This window comes from Lissotriton helveticus, chromosome 7 (assembly GCF_964261635.1).
Source record: "Lissotriton helveticus chromosome 7, aLisHel1.1, whole genome shotgun sequence".
In the NCBI taxonomy this organism is placed as follows: domain Eukaryota; kingdom Metazoa; phylum Chordata; class Amphibia; order Caudata; family Salamandridae; genus Lissotriton; species Lissotriton helveticus.
Window position 1 is genome coordinate 1,285,086,060 of NC_136068.1, and position 20,513 is coordinate 1,285,106,572.

At 47.3% G+C, this 20,513-nt stretch overlaps 1 long non-coding RNA gene across 1 annotated transcript in view; it reads right to left on the bottom strand.

Annotated features, from left to right (window-relative positions):
- The window catches only part of LOC144767343 (uncharacterized), a 226,953-nt gene continuing 206,440 nt past the window's right edge, over window positions 1-20,513 (bottom strand). The window contains exons 2-3 of the long non-coding RNA XR_013598156.1: window positions 1,288-1,383; window positions 1-121 (exon numbers count right to left, since the gene is read on the bottom strand). This is a non-coding gene — a long non-coding RNA (uncharacterized LOC144767343). The remainder of the gene's footprint in view (window positions 122-1,287; window positions 1,384-20,513) is intronic.

Sequence of the window (20,513 nt, forward strand, 5' to 3'; positions counted from 1 at the left end):
CCCGCCACCACCGTGTGAACCCTCACAGGAACGTCCGGCACTTGCACCGCCTCCTCCCCAGAGTAGTCCCCCTCGTCCAACACCACCACCTCCGCGCTGGCCCCGCCACCAGATGTTCCACCTACAAAGTACATTTAAGAATGTTAGAATACACCACTCACTACTATATAATATTTGGTCTAGGAGGAATAAAGAAATGTGAAAAAAAACAGAATACAATGTAATAATTTGTGACTGTCTACTCTAAAGTAAAAATGTCCCTTTTTCCAGGGAAGGCTGATGTCTTGCTGCACTTTTTGGCACAACTGATGAATGCTTGCTTTTTATTTTTAACACGCACCACTTTTTCTCCTAACAGACAGAAGCTTGACTTCTAAGAACACGAGCAGGATCAAGTTCAAACCAGGTGAGAGCTCGGCTCGACCACAAGAAATGTGTCCAATTAATCGTCAGCACTAAGCACTTTTCCATTTTCAGTTAAACGTTTAGTTTTATGACAAAGTTGATTTTAATAAATGTGTTTACTTTTAATAAAGCTTTTAAACTTAAATAGACTCTGTGGTTTTTGGTCCTCCAGACTAGAGTGGATGAGCTAAAGGTTTTGGAATTTTTGCAAGCATGAGTCCGTGCCTCTGACACTTCTTGACTCTGACTCCGTACTCTTGTCCTGCGTTTGGATAATCTAATCATCATTGGGGATCAATCATCGGTGACTTTGGGAGCTAAATGACTCTGCCACACTATCTAGTCAGTAAGGAGATTGGGGGTTCAACTACAAAGTCTGTTATCACTGAGGTATGTGGAAAGTCTAACAGCACCTATTATAATTGATAAGCTAAGCAATGCATTATTTAGTGTCCATAGTTCTGTTTGTGCAGATTTGTCCCTGCAACAGTAGTAGAATGGATTGTCCTACTATCCAAACCAAAAGTAAAGTAGTATCTTATTCTTTCTTGGTGGTCATTCACCTTTTTATTGTTGGCAATTGTCAAAGCATAAACATTTAGAAGACTTGAAAAGACATTATGGACAATCCCAGAGGACTGCACTCAGTGCATAGAGCTATTGCTGACTAGAATGGGAGTCCAATGGAATTGCCAAATGTGCAATCTTAGTTAGCTACACAGACAGACTAATAAGAATAATCTAGTAATACCACAGGGAGTCATAGTCGAGGCAGGATAAGAATTTAGATCCAGTCTACAAGAAGATCAAAGACGATTTAGAAAAAATCGAATGAGGAACGCTAGGAAAAAATAGGTACTCTATATTGAAATTAAAACTTACTGGGGCCAGCAAAGGAGCCCTCGCCTGCCCGATCCTGGCCTGCATCCTGAACAGCACCCTCCTCCTCCTCCTGTGTCCTCTTGCCCTTGGGGGGAGCTGATGTACAACATGAAAGAAAGAAAGACCAGAAAACATGGATGATATTTGTCAACCAAATCAAACATTTCAAAAGAACAATAACAAAATATTTTGGCGAAATAGCAAATAGACAACTATTCCACGGGATATATTGACCGATCTCATGTGGTATACTACGTTATTAGTATTGCTTGATTTGCGGATGAAAGTTCCTATGTAACTCACTAAACAAACTACTAAAAAGGTTTGCCTAGGCCTGGCAGGCAGCAGTCCGCAGCACGCGAAGTGACAGACAAAGTCCATCGTGCTTGCAGATCAGTGAATACTCAAACTATCAATCCACCACCACCACCACTATTTCTTCTTATAGCCATGTGTCTAAAGGAAGGACTGGACTTGAGTCTGTAGGGGCTGATTTAGAAGCCCCTTGCGGCTCTTTTGCTCCATTGTTGCGTGACTTTTGTGACGCAGCGGCAGAACAAAAGAGGCGCCATGGTGCGGCGTATATTAACAAAGTGACGCATATGGGAGATGCATCACGTTGTAAAGCCCTGCGCCATCAGGGGGCGTTCCGGCGCAAGGGAGGGCGTTCCTGCGCAGGAACGAATCCTAAAAGTGGCTGAGGGAAATCTACAAGATGTCAATCAGTCACTTTTAGGACAATGATGCGTGACTCAAACCCTGCGCCTGCTTGAAGCCGACGTACGGCTTGATGCAGCGTTGGGGAGATAGGGCACCCCAGAGCATTGCTGGAGCTGCGCCATCATTGGCACGCAACTCCAGCAATGCGCCGCCTTTACGGCACAGATGCGTAAGGCTTCTGTGACGTTTTAGGCCCATGGGTGGTGGTGGCATGGCGCACAATTACTGGTGCATCTCTGCTACTTTGCAGGGATGCGCCGGTAATTGAAAATATGACCCTTTGTGTCTAGCATTACGCAGTTCTTTACACTACACTCATACGTAATTTCTCAGGCCAATGAAATGAACACAAAATACAAAACAAATAAGCATAGTAGCAAGGCTACTGAGAAGGAGAGCAGTGCACCTGAAATGCATAGAAGAATTTGAAATATAATTTACCTACAATGTAATCGGCAGCATTATTGCTCTTGGTAAAAAACAAACATTTGCAAATAACAGAGCCGGATAAAACAGAGTAGTGATGAAATAGCTAGAAATAGCTACTACTACTCACCAAGCCCGGGGATCTCTACGCCAAGCACGTCCAGCAAGTCGCGTTCCCAGTCCATGACATCCGTCCAGCGGTGGGTGGCCTGGTTATAGGTGCGCCGGACCCCAGAGAGTTTAAACATGGCCCGGCACACCTTCTCCCACCGCTTCCGACGCTCCCGGATGCCGTAGCCGGTTGCGATCTTGCCGCCTCCCATGATGGTCTTGGGGAGGCGGCGCTGGACGTGAAATATTAGTGCGGCCACCTCCTCTGCACTAAAAATCTCCCGAGCTATCACTGTCTCCCCCCTCAAACGCCCGCACGGGAGCCGGGCACGGGATGCGGGACCCTTCCCCTTTGCGGGCTTCTTCCCGGCTCCCTTTGCCATGGTCTGGGCAGAAAGGAAGCAAAATAAGAAAGAAGAAATAGAACAGGGAAGAAGAAAAGAAAAGCGTTAAAAAAAGTAGTTCAAAATTAACAAAAAGTAGCAGAAAACACAAAAATATAGAGCTAGAAAAATAGAGGGATAGATAATAAGTAAAATAGATTAAAAAAAACTTCAAAAAAGCAAAGGATGGCAGAGATTAAGAAAGGATACAGAGAGCATGCCCAGAACCATAGCAATGAATGAGAAACAAGATGGCTGCGCCCGTTCACGACCGCGTGGGTAAGTTCGCGCGAGATTTCCCTCGCGATCACGAGCGAAATTGTACTAGCGAGCCGCACACTTTGCGAGATTACACATAGCGGCCGGAAACGGAATTACGTCACGCAAACAAGATGGCCGCGCCCATGTACGACCGCTAGGGTAACTTCGCAAACGTAGCGCTACAAGCGCTTTGCGAACACGCAAAAAATCACGCGAACATACACGCCGCAAAAAAAACTAATCGTGTATTCGCACGAATTCGCGGCTTCCGAAATCGATCTCGTGCGGATTCGCGCCCCGCAAATCGCGCGAAATTGCAGAAAAACGATTTTTGCTAAACTGAAAGCAATCAGCAGGTGCAAAAGTTCAATCTTAACATTAGTAACCATTCACTCTAGTGCTTCCTGAGGGGCCCCTCCAGAGTTCAGTTGCCTATTTGCAACTATTCTATGACCCTGCTCTGACCCAAACAGCAGGCTCATAGAATAGCTACAAGTAGGCCATAAAGGTCCTGTGAAAAAAAAATTGCACTGCAACAGAAAGCAAATTACAGATAAGGAAGGAAGCAGGTGCCAGCCAGACTGGAAGTTTCAAAATCACTGACACATTAATCAACCCCAAATTAATTCATGGCAGTTGAAGCAGGGCAGGTGTGCTTGCTTTTTTTCACCCCCATAATCTACAGTGATAAACCAACCAGAGGGTGGCAGTGAGGATCTACCAGAGGGTGGCATGGGTGTACCAGAGGGTGGCAGTGGTGAAACAGAGGGTGCTGTGAACCTGTGATGATAAACCAGACGTAGAAACAACATAGTCGCGGCCGTTGCGAGCCGACAAGTAAGTTCGCAATTGCGAACTGGTACACAAATCCTCGCGAACCCTTGCGAACACAAAAAACACAAAAATCCGCTAATTCGCGAGAGTTCGCGGATTTTGCGGATTGCGAATCCGTAAATACGCAAGTTCGCGTACGCCAGATTCGCTAAATCCGCCCATGCTTAAAAGAAAGCAACTGTGAGTGACAAAACAAAAAGCCAATGGTAAGCAATGGGCAGAATACATTTCACACCTTTTCAGAGACACATCCCAATAAGATGATTTTACCCCTCTTACTGCTCAACCCACCTAAGCTTGTCATTGAAAAAAACCTCTAATACTTTTGTATATGGTCGAATGACTCTGCACAGTCAAACATTTAATCCTTATATTATTTCAAATCAAACCAGTGTTTTTTTTAAATATAGTAAACATTGCCCAACAGAGTTGATCAAAGCTAAAGCTGTCAGTAATTTGTACAGCGGACAACAAGGCTCTGAATCTTCTCCTGCCTGTAGCTGGCATATAGAGGTATTTGTCAAACACAATTAGATGGGGCTTGGGAGGGGTGGATTTTATGAGGACTGGGACTTTGGTTCATAGGGTAATATTTTTTGTTCCACCTGGGATGCTATAGGAGCAACGGCTGAACTGGCAGTGTAGAAAAAGTAGTTGTAGTTAAGGAGAGAGAACATTACAGGGGCAAAGGAATCACAAGCAGGGAAAGTAACAAGCAGGGAAAGTAACATAAAGAGAGAAGGCAAGAAGCAACAGAGATCACAGAACTAGGGAGTGGAAACAGCAGAGAGCTGAAGTTAGAAGATAAAAACAAGACACGGGAAGAGAAGCAAGGCAGGAGTAAAGAGACCTCAAGGAGCTGGACAAAGCCTGTGCACAGGGGAGAGATCTGGAGACTTTCCAAAACTGATCCAGAAAATGAAGCTCAGACAAGCCCGGGCAGAACAATTCCAACTGAGAGAAGCAATTGAAAAACACTGCAACAGTTAGCTAAAGACACAAGGCTTTATAATCAGGCTAAACCAGAAATGTCAACCGCGAAGCAAAATACAAGCAGGGACTTCCACATTGCTGCTGCTGCCCCTGAGCAGGAGCATGTCAGGCACACACCTGGTCATGCAACTGGGCCGCAGCAGACTAGTTAATGTGCCTTTATTTCATGACACTGTGTCAAGGTTTTTGGAGGGAGAAACCATTCTATTGGTGACTGTACGGAAAGCAAAACGCATTAGTTTGCAGATCCTCAGGATTTCTGAGTCCTATATTTTGTGAATTACAATCTGCAAACTGACATGTGTATGATCATACTCGCAGGAAAATAGTTACATGGAAACAGAGGCCAGGAAAATGTTTTGGAACAGGCCTAGTAGTGATCACCAAACCCACGCTTTTTACAAAAAGATGGTAGTTTGAAAATTAGCATTTTACATCTCACTTCATGCTGACCAAAAATGTCACCCTGACAAAGGAATCGAAATCTAGAGAGTTGATTTACAACATATATATCTATACTACTATTATAAAGGAAGAACTTTGAACCTTTGAGGCGGGTAAACTCGGGAACCACAGTGCCAATCCACACACCCGATACATCGTTGTAATCATCAGGGTGTGCAGATGGACATAGGCTATATAAACGTAATAAATATACATTATTTAAAAAATTTACAGAAAAAAAGTAGTCCCTTGGAAGAAGCGCCGGCCGCGACATGCGTGCCCGACGTGAGGAGCACGGGGAGGAGCGGCATCCAGGAGCGACAGGCGGTGCGGCGGACAGGCGGTGAGGAGCGGCGGACAGGCGGTGAGGAGCGGCGGACAGGCGGTGAGGAGCGGCGGACAGGCGGGGAGGAGCGGTGAGCGGCGGATGAGGTAGGTTATTTATTTATTTATTTAGGAGCGGTGAGCGGCGGAAAAATGAAGCAAAAATGAAAATCGTGAGCAAGAGGAAGCAAACGGAGCATTACAAAAGTGAGCCAAACGGTGCATTACAGGAGGAAAAAGTTACGTGTGCAGGTTACAAAAGCGTAGAAAGTAAACATAGAGGTATAGGAGGAAAAAGTGACGTGTGCCGGTAGCAAAAGGAAGCAAACGGAGCATTAAAAATGTGAGCCAAACGGTGCATTACAGGTGGAAAAAGTTACGTGTGCAGGTTACAAAAGCGTACAAACTAAACATAGAGGTATAATATTGCAATATATGGAGGAAGGCTCCGGGGGACCCACGGACAACGTCGGGCGGGCGGGGGCCCTGAAGCCTAATTGCTCCTGGACAATGTCGGGACGGGCTGCTAGTTAGCAATATTTATGACAAGCAGAAAAACTATTCTCAAGGTTATCAAGGCTCCAGCCAAGAATCCATCTTGCAGTTTCAATTGACCATGCCAAAAATGCTTGTTGGCTCTCATCCGCATGGATTTTCTAAGATGGAAAAACCATAAATGTGCTCGATGCCAATACCACCCATAGATATCCATACTCCATTGTCTATCATGGGTATCTGTCCCTAGATGCTTTGTCCTATACCTGATCCCCTTATCAGGCTCTGCAGGCCTCCCAGGCTCTGGACAGTGGGGTCTGAAGCATTGGCCCTCTGTACTGTGTCCTGTAAATGTATCAACCACTCTGAGGCCCACACTGGGAGCTAAATTGTTCTTGTAACGCCTTAAAATGGACAACTGCAAGCTGTAAAATTCCAGAAGAGCATTAGGTAAACAACTAGAGCAATAGCAATGCCACGCTCCCCGTATGTGGAAAATAAAGCAGATGCTCCAGTATATTTGTCCTGGCTAGCCATCTTTAGCCTATGTAACACAACACTCCTTTCTGCCGTCCTCCCCGGTAGCAAATTCATGGGTGTATTCCTAGTGGGTCCAGGAGGTGCTTGGTGAGGGGGGTGGAGAGACATACAAAGAGGACAAACCACTCAAGGCCGCGGATCTCTGGAGCCCCAATGATACTCTTCCACTCCAACACATTTGTGTGTGCAGAAACTCCAAACCACACAAGAGCCAGGTGGAGGGACCCAGAAACCCCCCTGGCAAAAAGTGTGTCCAGCACAAACTTCTGAGGGTGACACTGTGCATCCCTTCTGCCTGCCCAACTTAAGAATGACCTCCTCGTATAGATTCGGGTCAGCCTTGACATATTCCTTTCCGGTAGCAAAGTGAGTGAATGTTGACACTGAATGAAGTCCCCACCTGGCTAGTTTTGTGTCTGAGCGACATGGCTACTTTCACTATCTGGGAGCAAAATGATGCTGTCGAGACTCTTGGAACCACCCTCATTTCCCCGTTTATTTCTTATTATTATAAGATTCATGAAGACAGATAATGTAAAACATATACTTCATCAACAACAAGCCACTAAATAACCTAAATTCTTCCCTCAAGTTTCAAAACTCCGTATGTTCTTGAACTGAGAATGATCTAGCCACCTGTAATGAATAAATGACTCCCCTTTAAGGCATCACCACGAGGAAGACCCCAGTGTCAAGGCATCCAAAAAGGGTTGAAACACAATGACTATTACACATGATTTATGCTGACATATTTGTAGATTGTGTTCCTATTGGCCCGGCTCACTTCATCTTTGTGTTTATATATAAAACAAGTATGTTGCTGATCTTATATTAGACAATTTCCTGGGCAAGCATGTCAACTTTTTCCAGTCAATGCAACACTATACCAACATATAAGATAAATAAAGTATCCCAGAGGCTAAATACTGACCTGTATGGAAATATTGATGGATTTATGTATTTTGCCACTAAAAACAGATCAATATTGACTGGTATAAAGTGAAAGCAAAAATAATTTGGAAGTAAAAAGATCCCAGTCAGATAATAGGTGCCAATTTAAAAACATGACAGCAGTGTTGGGAGATTTATATTTAGAACACAGGTCTTCAAGCTAGCGGGTGAGGCCACTGGTGGTTGTGGGGTTGTGGGCTGAATTGACCTGGCGGGGGGCTGGCACTGGCCAAGAGGAGTGTCATGGTGAAAAGAGTGCTGTAGTGTAGTGAAAATAACATAGCGGAATGAGCTACTCTGTAGTGTACCATAAGTAAAATCCTTTGTCACTCACGTCCTGGGAGTAGGTGTAAAAGGTTGGGTAAGGGGTTCAAATCCCCCTCATAGTCCCTTACCTCATTTCTGATAAAGGATAGATACTTTTTAACTTCAGGGAGACCAGGCTGCCGAAGCATGTTGGCAATTGTGTATTTGATCTCACTTTAAAAAGGATTGCTAAAGACAACTGCATTTTTTGAATTGTTAAATATCTTTAAAACTGCCAATTTATAATATAGTTGTGAAAAAATGTTTTCCTTTAGTTCAGCGGACCACCAATATGTTGTTTTACACGGACAGGGGAGTGAAGGAGGGCACACAAAGTTTGAAGACCACTGTTCTAGAAACCATATGACTGATCTGGTGCCTGAAGGATGTCACCCCAAAGCTCGTTTGGCAACTGATTGACATCACTCCATGTCTCCATGAGAGGTAAAGCCAAAGTTTGGCTAATCTGGCACCCAAATGATGTGTCCCTTGGGAAATCTCATGATTTCATGTCACCATCTGGCCAACCTGCTAGTTTAAAGATGCACTTTAATTATATTGTATTCCCATTTAGTGCACTGGAGTTTGACAGGCATTCACTGCGCTTGCAGTTTAATTTTCCACCATGAGTATGTGGTTTAAAATCCATCTATAAATATTGTGTGTTTAAATAATGCCACCACATGCTACTCTGCGCTTATTGATGTGGTTAATGATGTAATTACTTCAATATGCAACACACTGTGAGAAAACAGGAGCACACTTTGTTCTCAGTTTACTTTATAATATTTTCTTTGTGGTAGAACATCTATCCACAAGGAAAGAGAAAACACCGAGCACCCATTACCCCGCCCGCCCACACGCTGATTCTGTAACCGCTGTAAGAAGGACCCTTTTCTTAGCAGAGACTGGTGGAGGAGGAAGGCGTGGATGCAAAAATGTGTATCATAAAAGAAATGAGATTAAGGCTTGTTTCAAGCTATATCACCACAGGAGGACATAAACAGTATTCTCTCTCTCTCTCTCTCTCTCTCTCTCTCTCTCCCCCCCCCTCTCTAGCTCGCGCTCTCTGCCTCTGCTGCTCTGTCTCTCTGTTTGTGTCTCAGGTGTTTGCTCTGCACTACACAAAATACGGTGGACACATTGAAGTCAAACTTGGATAAGAGGTTGCGCTTGGTCCAGCATACAAGCCTTTTATTTGTATAATCTAAATAAGCACTGAGATTATTGAAAAGAATAAAAAGGTACTGTTTGTCATTGTGCATTTAAATGTGTGCATTCATGAGGGGACTGGTGGCCACAGGGCATTTTGTTCATTCCTTTGATTATTTGTTTACCCTCCTTTCTCGAGGGTAAACAAATACTTCTGCTCTCAACGTGTTTGGTCCAATCATTCACTGAAGCCGCGGCATCTCTCTGTTCGACACCAAGAGATTCTTGGCCTGGGAATTTGTCTATGCTTCCCCTCCGTGGTGGGTTTGACGTCATATGTGTACTCTTACTATTAATCTGACAACAATCCTTCCTCATGGCGGCGTGTCTGACCTTCGTCAGGGCTGAGGCTCGGTGGGTAGTGTAGACATTTCCTATTTGGTTATTTCTCTGTGTCAATGGACCACTTTGCCACAGGGCGTTTTCGTTCCTGCCTGGTCCAGACCACAATTACAATTTTTAGGTCTCGCATAGGCTGTCTCTACGAGACATGCTGTATCTGCTACATGGTATAATTACTTTGCCCCCAAAGAAGACGCACACCAGGAGCTTGGGGTACACACAGCTTTACTTTCTTTTTGCTGTCCCCGAACTAACTTCCTTTCCCCCGGCTCCTCCCCATCCGCTTCCGCCTGCCCTGTCGCAGACAAGGTCAGGCGGACGATACGACACCTCCCCAATAATGCTTACTGTCTCTCAGAGTTCTTAAATGAGTCAAACAGGTCGTTTGATTACTCTTCGTGGGCGACTGCTCCGTGCTCGTTCAGGAGTAAGACAGTCGTGCGTGTCTTCTAGCCTCACTGGCCTAGGCCGCGCCCCATCACGGTTTCCTCCTTGGCTCGATGAGTCCGTGTTAGACTCGCTGTCTTGGAATCGAGTATGAGCAGAGGGGTTGCATCTCTTAAAGTGGGATATGTTCCGAATTATCCGTTTTCCTTCTGACTCAGTGGTGATCATAGTCCCCTTTTGACTGGAGACTCGCAGTGGGTGAGCGAAGTATCGACTGTCTGCCTTGGTCTTGCTGTCTTGCCTTACCAGCACCCAGTCTCCTACATGAATGTCCCTCTGTCGCGCACGCCTGCGCTGATCGGCATAATCTTTCATCTTTGCTTTCTTTGCCTGATCTAACTTTACCAGGGTGTCGTGATCGGTGGTCACGATTCGGGATTGCGTGACGGCATTTGACGTGGGCAGTCGCGTGCGAGGAACTCACCCGAGCATCAGGGTGGCAGGGCATTGATTCGTGGTACTGTGTGGCGTGGTCCTGTATGCTCGCAACACTTCATTTAGCGCTTGCTGAATGTCAAGGTGAGCGAGTTTCGCTTGCTGAACTGTCTTCTTAAGTGTCCCCATGAATCGCTCAACGATGCCGTTGGCTTGGGGCCATAAGGGAGTAATTTTCCGATGTTTGGAGTTGAGGTGTTTCGTGAACTTCGCAAATTCGTGGCTGTTGAACGGTGGTCCGTTGTCTGTTTTTACTCCTACGGGGATTCCCCATGCTGCGAATGTTTCGACAATAATGGGTATGACAGCCGACGCTTTCGTCTTGATGCGCGATGGGGAAGTGGGAGTATTCATTATGATGACGAGGATGTACTTGCCTGATTTTAATGGCCTGAAGAAATCAATAGCCACTTGTTGCCATACCCCATCAGGTAGTTCAGACATCTGTAAAGGGGCTGGTGGTTCATCTCGACCGACTAGCTGACATGAGGCACAGTCTTTGAGTGTGGCCTCCACCATTTGATCGAGGGATGGGAACCAGACGCGTTCTCGGAGTGCTTTCTTGGTGGCTACGACTGCCCTGTGCCCTTCATGAGCCAAGTTGATGATCCCTTGGCGAAGTCGTTGAGGAATGACTATCCTCCCTCCTCTCAGCAGTAACCCATCCGTGCTGATCGAGTTCTGCTTGGACATGTTTGAATGCCCCCAGTTCTTGAGCATCCACAGTCGTATCCAGAAGGCTGGGGTCCAGATGTCTCCAGGAGTTAGCACGTATCCGGACCATGATGGCCTGAACCGTGGGATCTTGGGCTGATGCTTCACGAATGGCTTCTAGGGGCACAGCTGGGGGACATGCAGTGTCGATGACGAAATGAATATATTCCTCTGCTACAGAGCATCGTTCACGCGTGTGGGATTGTGGGTGCCTTGACATGTAGTCTGCTGGGTTTTCTGCTTTGCCAGGCTTATGAACAATGGTGTAGATGTAGTCCTGCAGACGGAGGCCCCATCTTTCTATTCGTGGAAGCATCTTCGCTCGCGGATTGTCAAAGATGGTAATAAGCGCTTGGTGGTCCGTGATGAGCGTGAAATGCTTTCCGTATACAAACAGATGAAAGTGTTCACAGGCCCATACAACTGCAAGGCTTTCCTTCTCGGGCTGTGAGTAAGCCTTCTCCGTGTCAATGAGACTACGACTGGCATAGGCAACCACATGGCGTTGGTCTGCTTCATTGTTGTATTGTGCCAGGATGGCACCCAGGCCCACCGGACTAGCGTCTACAGTGATTTCGGTCTTTCTTTTGGTGTCAAAATATGCCAAGTTAATGGCAGTGCTCACGGCCTTCTTGATTGTATTAAACGCGTGTTCACATGCAGGTGACAACAGGAATTGTTGGCCTTGTCGGGTGAGTTCTCTGAGCGGGTAGCTGATGGTGGCATAGTCTTTAATGTAGCGGGCACAATAGCTCGCCATTCCCAAGAAGGAGCGGAGATCACTGACGTCCTGTGGTTGTGGAGTGTCCGCGAGGGCAGACACTTTCTCGGGGTCTGGCTTCATGCCATCTTTGAAAAAGATGTGTCCATACATTTTTTGCGTGGATTTGTGAAACTCACACTCCGGGTTAAGGGTGAGGTTGGCGTTCAGTAGGGCATGGCACACTCGGTCCAAGTCTTTATCATGCTCCACTTGGTTTTCCCCAAACACTAGGATATCGTCGCTGTAGTTGAAAGCATTTGGGATACCTTGGATAACCCGCCGAATGGCTTCCTGAAAAACCTCCGCAGCGGAGGATATGCCGAAATGTAAGCATTTATATCGGAAATGTAAATGTAAATGTATGTATCTTGTAAAGCGCACTGCTGCCCTGAGGCGTCGTGGCACTGTAGACCGCTGGGGAACCCGTCCTGGCTATCCCTGTGAGATGGTCCCTACTGGGTATCTCCAAGGTGAAACCAGGCATCCCCGGCGAATGTGGGGGGCCGTTGTAGAGATGATGCAAGCTAATGCCCAGAGTTGCCGAGTGTGATCCCTGGTTAGAGTAGGCACCGAGGCGAGAATTATCGAGTCCGCTGACCCTGTTCCACGACCCTGCCGCGTCGGGAATCGAACCCTGGTCCCGGGCCGTTCTCTGCTTCCGGGTCTGCCGCCTCTAACCAGTGAGCCACACCACTCCACTAGGAATAGACCTTGATGGGTGGTGAAAGTGGTGATGTAGCGGGATTGCTCATGCAATTCCAGTTGGTGGTATCCCTTGTTGAGGTCCAGCTTCGAGAACACAGTTGCTCCATTGAGACGAGCGATCATATCACTGATATGAGGTCCAGGGTGTCTTTCCCTCTCAATGGCTGTGTTCGGGGCACGCATGTCAACACATAGGCGTACTTAGTTGTCTTGTCCTTTCTTGGGCACTACCACCACAGGTGATACCCATGGAGTGGGTCCTGTGGATCTTTCGATGATGTCCGTCCGCAGTAGGTCTTGTAGCTCGTCATCCACTGCCTGTTGTAGATGAAACTGCACCTTTCTGTGGTGTTGCGCTATCGGTGACACCTGCTCATTAATGTGTAACTTGACCTTGAATTGGTTGAGCTTCCCGAGGCCCTTGAAGAGGTTTGGAAATTTGTTAACGATGTCCGGGGAGTCATCCACGGTGTATAGGAGTTTGACAAGTTTGAGGCGCTCTGCTGTCGGCCTTGATGAGCTAGAGGAGCGACTTTTCCTTCCTCTTACTGCCCTTGCATGGTGACGGGTTTCTGAACTTGACTTGGCAGTCTTAGTTTCTGACCGTCGCATTTGACAGGTTGCTTCGAAGGGATTTTCTCTCCCACATCGGTGGCAGTGCTGTCCTATGGCAGGACATTGTTCCGAATGTGGATAATCTTGTCCACATCTGTAGCATTTTGAGGCTGGCCTGCCCGTCCGATAACTTCGGGCTCCATTGCGCGAAGAGGTCGCTCGGAGGGTCTGTGTCGGTCTTCCAGATTTGTGGAGGTCAGGGTAGCGCTTCGAGTCCATGTGCGACTGCATTCGGAAAGCTTGCTCCTTTTTTTCAGACTTACTGGCTTCCATTTTCTTAGCATGGTCTTCGGCTTGATCATTGATGCGAGTGAGTTCTTCGATTTCTTCAAGCGTGTAGTGTTTCTTCAGCAATCGACGGCGCAGTGTTTCTGACTGGCACCCCTCAATAATGCACAGTTGTAAGGCATCTTCGGTGTTGAACACGTCAAACTCACAGTACCGGGCTAGGCGCCGAATGCGAGCGATGAAGTCACACATTGGTTCATGCTTTTCTTGGGAAGCAAGGTTAAACGTGTATCGCTCGTAGTCTACGTTTCTCTTATGGAGGAACTTCCGATCCAGAGCTCCTTTTACATCTTCATACGAGGCGGTATTGGCCGCAGGCAATTCTTTGATAATCTACGCGATGTCTTTTCCTATCAGATTTCGCAAAGCTATCAGCTTTTGCTTGGAATCTTGCACCTGTGACCCCGTCATAAAGTCCTCAAAATCTTCTGCCCAGCTCTTCCATTTGGGCCCCATGCTGTTCCCAGACGTCAACTCTAGAGGCTCTGGCGGGCATAGGTACGACACTCCAGCAGCATTGGACGCGGTTGCGGGGCTTGTGGGGTGGACCCTGTGGCCGCTGGGCGCGAGGAGTCAGCTTCAACTGACATCTTGAACACGGATAAAGGCTCAGCTGGACGTACAAGTCTTTATTTGCAGAAATTTGCAGGTTTTTATGAGGTTTCCAGCACTTGCCTGACTTCAAGATGGCCGCCGTGTTAGGAGCTGATAGTATCCTATACACGGTGCCTGACTTCAAAATGGCCGCCGAGAGGGACACAGGTCTTTTCATGCAGGTATGGTATTTGTAGCTTCTTGCTGCTTCACTTTGTTTCCTTCTTTATAGGGGCAGCCACTCACCCTTTGCCATAACACTCCAATCCTCCGATGTGGCGCTCAATTAGCGCACCCTTCACTGCGCGATTCTGATCGCGTTTTTGCGCTCGTTTTTCTCGGCGCTCCAGAAGGGCCGATCCTCAGCTGCTCGTTCTGCACCCGACGCAGCAGCAAAGTTGGGCAGAAGCGGTGGGTCGTGACGATCCCACCCTCGTCGCCAGTATAATGACTTTGCCCCCAAAGAAGATGCACACCAGGAGCTTGGAGCACAAACAGCTTTACTTTCTTTTTGCTGTCCCCGAAGTAACTTCCTTTCCCCCCGGCTCCTCCCCATCCACCTCCGCCTGCCCTGTCGCAGACAAGGTCAGGCGGACAATACGACACATGGGATGGAAGAACCTGCCATTTGTAAATGGCTGCTTTGCATTGGTGAATACAGTTAATTCGTACCGCCTTTTGCTGATCCCGGCCCTCCCAGCAGACATGTGTTCTTCCTTGGTTTTGTTTTATGTTTGTTTGTGGCACTATTTTCTTTCATCTTTTATCATGCCGGCTGTGCTTTTTTTTCATCTCCACGGCTCTTGCCAGCGCAGGAGGGGGTGTCTGCTCTTCATCCTCCTAACTGCGTCCCTCTCCCAGGATCCCAGCTGTGGTGTGGCGCACTGCTGCTCCTCTGCCCACTTGTATTTTTGTTTACGTTTCTCGCTGTTTCTTCTGTCGAGTCGCAAATTTTTTAGAACAGCGGCTCTTTACCTATGTGTTAATAAATACTTCTAACAACCATAAAAGGTGAGGGACTGTGGCAGCTGCATTCTCGTGTTGGAGGTGCACTTTACATATTTTAGTCCTGTGGTGCACAGCTACCTTTCATTTTCTATTACCACAGAGCACAAACTCTTTCAAGTCTGAGACCAGAGGCAGAGACTTGCTGCTTGTGGATTTACAACCCAGTCCCTCCCCCTCCTCACTGCCCTGCCAAGGAGAACCATGAAACAAACAAGCATTAAAAATGCAATAGGTCACGCCTTTCATTAAGTTAAAGCCATTTGCTTTGCTTTACAATACCATTAGCAAAGCAAATGGCTTTAACTTAATCAAAGACGAGACCTATTGCATTTTCAGTGCTTGTTCTATTTGTGTAACTATCCCATGTTCTCTCCCCCTACAATCCTTGCCAAACATCACGTCTACCTGCACCTGTGAATATCCTTGGTGAGGGCCGAGCAGCCTTAATCTGCTCTGTAAAGCCTCGTCCACCTGGTAGCACCCCTTGTCGTCCATCTGCTCTATGGAGCTAGTTGTTTCTTTATATCAGAGCTCTTGCCTCCTCCTCCTCCACTTCTTTTAGTTGCACCCACCTTCTTATCCCCCTCCCGCGTGACTCCGCTTTGGGATCAAATGGATTTCGTCCTTGTCTTTCATGCACCTGTCTAATGTTCCTCCTGTAGTAGCTGTCCTGGTTGCTTCTTGCACCCTCCTCCTTGCCTTGACTCCTTCAGATGACGTGGGTCTGTGCTGTGCATGCCCACCTCTTCCAAATTTGGCTGCATTCAATTCTGCCTTCATCAATAGGGCGCACAGCAGTGGTGTGTCAGTAGTGGTGTGTCAGCAGTGAGGTGCATAACAGTGGTGTGTCAGAAGTGGGGTGCACAGTAGGGGTCAGCAGTGATGTATCAGCAGTGGTATGTCAGCAGCGGCGTCAGCAGCGGCGTCAGCAGCGATGTGTCAACAGTAGTGTGTCAGCAGTGATGTGTCAGCAGTGGTGTGCCAGCAGTGGCGCGTCAGCAGTGGTGTGTCAACAGTGGCGTGTCAGCAGTGGCATGTCAGCAGCGGTGTGTCAGCAGTGGCGTGTCAGCAGCAATGTCAGAAGCGGTGTGTCAGCAGTGGTGTGTCAGCAGTGGTGTGTCAACAGTGGTGTGTCAGCAGTGGTGTCTGCAGCAGCGTGTCAGCAGTGGTGTATCAGCAGCGGTGTGTCAGCAGTGGTGTCAGCAGCGGGGTGTCAGCAGCGGCATGTCAGCAGCGGCATGTCAGCAGTGGTGTGTCAGCAGCGATGTCAGCAGCGGTGTGTCAGCAGTGGTGTGTCAGCAGCGGTGTGTCAGCAGCGGTGTGTCAGCAGTGGTGTCAGCAGCGGGGTGTCAGCAGCGGCATGTCAGCAGCGGCATGTCAGCAGCCGCATGTCAGCAGTGGTGTGTCAGCAGTGGTGTGTAAACAGTGGTGTGTCAGCAGTGGTGTCTGCAGCAGCGTGTCAGCAGTGGTGTATCAGCAGTGGTGTGTCAGCAGCGGCGTGTCAGCAGTGGCATGTCAGCAGTGGTGTGTCTGAGGTGTCAGCAGTGGCGTGCCAGTAGTGGTGTGTCAGCAGTGATGTGTCAGCAGGGGTGTGTCAGCAGGGGTGTGTCAGCAGTGGTGTGTCAGTAGTGGTGTGTCAGCAGCGGTGTGTCAGCAGTGGTGTGTCAGCAGTGGCATGTCAGCAGCGTCGTGTCAGTAGTAGTGTGTGACCCGGGGAGGAGACAAGATGGTGGATTGACGCTGTCTCTGAGCATCATCACACAGAGGAGCTCCCGAGGCTATGGTGTCAGAGTCAGATGAATGATATAAAAGTATAAGAATAAGAAGAATAAGAGGAGAGATTTGAAAGCGGCTCTGAAAAAATCTTTGTTGTATAATGCTGGAGCAGGATTGTGGATTACAAATCACTGGCTGAAAAGACTCATCCTGTCGGAACTGATGGAAAACCGCCAAAAACCTCTGTGCCGAATGCAGGCGATTCCACAAATTGGCCTCAAAACACCTGCCGTCCACGCGGGTTGCTGTCTGTTTAGCGGATCGGCTTTCTTTACTGAGATTGCACCCTCGGCTCATACGGTGTCTTCAGACACACGCAACATTTGGTGTATTTCCGAATATGGCCCCACCGAAGAGCACTGTGAGGAATACTCGTGCAACTAGCCGCCTGCCGGTAAGTGCTGCTGCGGGGGGGCGATCAAAGCCCGGAGGCTCAGTAAGTAGATCTATCCAGCCACGTCGCTGGGAAGCTTGGAATACCGATTACGTTTTTTACAATCAAAACATTCAGTGGAGCTACTTTCGTCAGAGGGTGCGATGGAGGCAAGTACTGGTAATAGACTGGCAGAAATTGTGACTCATGCTATAGACATGCAACAAAGTAGCACAGTGATATCCCCCGGTATGGTAAATAACTTGGTGGACCTATACTCGACCCAGCACCAATCTCGAGCTGTTGAAATAGATTGCCAAGATAGCAGTGGGGATTACATCTGGACACCTGAGGATGTGGTAGATATGGAGACTCAAGCCCCTAGCCAAGCCACTAATAGTCCTAAAAATCCTGATAATGATGGAGAAAAACTGGATGCCTCTCTTAAGGTTGGGACCAATCTGCAGAAAGGATGGAAATCGATGCAGAATCTGACTCTGAGTGTGGCACCAAGGAGATACAACAGGTGGTGCACTTAGATGCTAATATTACGGTGTTGACTCAGATAGTAAAGTTACCGCCGGCTATCAGCACCGCATTAAAGAAATCGACAGCTATCTCTATCTTTGAGGCAGACGTCTCAGCAGAACTAAGGCCAATAGAGGTCAGCAGTCATGGCACGGAGGGGGGTACTCCAATACGGAATAATGGGCTACTTGAAGATAATTCATGTATCTCAGAAGAAAATGGTATGGCCCATAAAGTGCATCTTAAGCCTGGGATGCCTGAGTCGGATCAAGGGCATAAAAGGGGCCAAATAATACTGCACCGCAAAATTTAACGGAGGCAAGGCAAAATCAAACACCACGATCAGTGGGTGGTAGAAAGAAAACTCCCAAACCTAGAACAGCAAGGGCTACAGGGAGAAAACAAAAAAAGCCTCAATCGGTCAGTCGTCTGGTAAGCAGAGATCGACACAATTGAAAAGGGCAGAGGTGGTCAGCCCCATATGCAGATGGGTACAAGCCAAAGGAGGGGTTAAAACCCTGATATCCAGACTTTTGTATGCTGGACAAGGGGATGATGTTTGTGGGGCACTAAGACTGTCGGTGGGTGGGACGCCTGAGGGGACGCCCAAGGAAAAATGTTTTCACCAAGCTTCCTGTGTCCCCTGCGAGGAAGAGGATCCCACGCCAAAGATTCTCAAAATGGCAAAGCGTTGCTTCTCTCATTAATTCTGCAAACCCTTAAAGATCAAAGTGAGAAAACACGGGAATTGTTTGCCCAAGTTAGAGCTGATAATCATGACATACAGTGACCATTAAAGGAAATAACTTCAAAAGTTGGGACTCTTACAAATGATGTAACAGATTTCCAGCTACGAGTAGTCGGCACGGAAGAAACAACTTCTAAGATAACTAACCCGGTTCAGCAGCATGAATATCCGTCGTGACAATGCAGTTAAAAATTGAGGATATGGAAAATCGCCAGAGGAAGCATAATCTGAAAATGTTTGGCATCCCGGAAGGGCAAGAAGGGCCAGACCCAAGGGCCTTTGTGGTACAGTTATTGCAGAAGGGTTTTTCCAGACCTGGGAGACTGGGACTGGGATTGTCAGATACAAAGGGCCCACAAACTGCCATTTGTACAACGTAGACAGGATGTTCGTTATCTGCATCCTTTTCTTATTTATTTTGGTAACTTCTTGCTCGACAAGCTGTCCTTCTGAAAGCTAGACCTAGAGCACCTGTTTCAGTTTAATCATTTTCAAAAAAAATTTGTTCGGATTTCTGCAAAGCAACAATGGACAGGCATGAGCAGCTTAGACAACTGATTGATCCATTAAAATCTACTGGGCTACAGGTGTATCTGTAGGAACTGGCACGCCTGAAAGTAGTACAGGAGGGGTAATCATATTTCTTTGTCTCTGAGATGGAAGCAAAGGAAGCACTCTGCAGATGGCAGAAAGGGGGGTGGTATAAGGATAAGGGGCTAGGTTTGATGTATGCTTAGGGTGAGCGATGGTTAGGGTAAACTCTCTTCTCCTGTTTAGGCTTTTCCTTGCTTTTCTTTCTTTATTATTCTTTTCTTTGTTAGTTTACACCCGAAACAGATATTGGGAAGTTTAGCCTCGGGAGTCAATGTGGAGACTGGAGTCTCATCTTGCTGCCAAATCCAGCGGCAGCATAGGAAGAGGATGATTCCTCCTTCTAGGTGTACAGGGGTGGGTCTGCCTTCCTGCATCAGAGGTAGGGGTGTTGGGTGGGTGTGAGAGGGTGCAAGAAAAGGAAAAAGTCAATGTAATGTAAATGTAAATGTAGTTGAGCTTATATAGCGCACAGCTACCCGCAGTGGGTTTCCCGGCGCTTGCTTAGGGAACCCTTCCTGGTATTCCCCTGTGAGATAGCAGGGTATCCACAAGGTGAAAGACAGGCATCCCACCGCGAAGGGCCGTTGTGGAGATTAAGCAAGCTATTGCCCAGAGTCGCAGAGTGTGAACCCGTGAGTCGAGGAGGCACCGGGGCGAGAATTATCGAGTCCGTGGAATTTTTAGTCCAAGACCCCGCCGAGGCGGGGAATTGAACCCTGGTCCAGGACCGATCTCAGCTTCCGGGTCTGCTGCCTCTAACCCCTGAGCCACACTTCTCCATGTGAGGGTTACAAGGAATAAAAAGGCTAACAAGGCAGCCGAAAACAGGATTACATTAATTAAACTAGAAACTATGGTTAATAGATTGTATTTTTGATATGGATTGGCTTAAGTGTTTAGCATGGAATGTGGCTGGATTGAATAGCAAAATCAAGAGGCTATTAGTAGCAGAGAAATTAAAAATGTATAACCCCCAAATAGCGATGTTAATGGAAAGGCATCTCTCTTATAGGGATTGCGGACTATTAAAGCAATTAGGCTTTGAAGTGGTATTGTGTACAGCACAAAGCGCCTCTATGCGGGGGGTTGCCATATTAAAGCACAAGCGATTTTCAGGGGTAACCTGCAATACAATGTCAGAAAAAAGAGGGAGGTGGGCTATGGCACAGATGCTGATAAAAGGACGGAAATATGTATTTTGTACAGTGTATGGTCCCAACATAGACAACCCTACTATTTTTGATGTAATAAATGTAGAAATGTTGAATTGGGAGGGGGAGCAGGTGGTGATGGGTG